General features: G+C 58.2%; 1 protein-coding gene across 1 annotated transcript in view; it reads right to left on the reverse strand.

Moving 5' to 3' along the window:
• SYNPO (synaptopodin) overlaps window positions 1-392 on the reverse strand; it is a 21,397-nt gene that overhangs the window by 5,372 nt on the left and 15,633 nt on the right. The gene's annotated exons all lie outside the window — the stretch shown is intronic.

The raw sequence follows: 392 nt of genomic DNA on the forward strand, positions 1-392 counted from the left end.
GGACAGTGACAGGGTACAGGACGGGGCTGTCCCTCTTTGCCTGGGCAGGGCAGGAGGGCACCTGTGAACGGTCCCCTTGACGTGGCAATAAATAACTTTGGCTCTCTTTTTGGTCACCGGGGAAGGATTTGGGGGAATTTCTTTGAGAAGGGGTCAAAAGTAAGAAAAGACGCCAATGAAGAACTGGGGGGCTGGAGGCTGGAGTAAAAAAATCAACTTTTCCTCTCCAAAATCTGGTTTCAATTGAAACCAGCCAGATCTGGAGGCTGGGAGAGGGTGCCCTGGCCGCAGCACCTGCTCGGCACTGCCGGGTACGCCATGACCCCACGGGCAGCGGCACCGGCCGTGCCAGCAGGGAAAGCAGAGCTGCGGGGGGGCAGGGGCCCTAACAC

Source organism: Pygoscelis adeliae, unplaced genomic scaffold (assembly GCF_000699105.1).
Source record: "Pygoscelis adeliae isolate BGI_AS28 unplaced genomic scaffold, ASM69910v1 Scaffold34, whole genome shotgun sequence".
Classification (NCBI taxonomy): Eukaryota; Metazoa; Chordata; class Aves; order Sphenisciformes; family Spheniscidae; genus Pygoscelis; species Pygoscelis adeliae.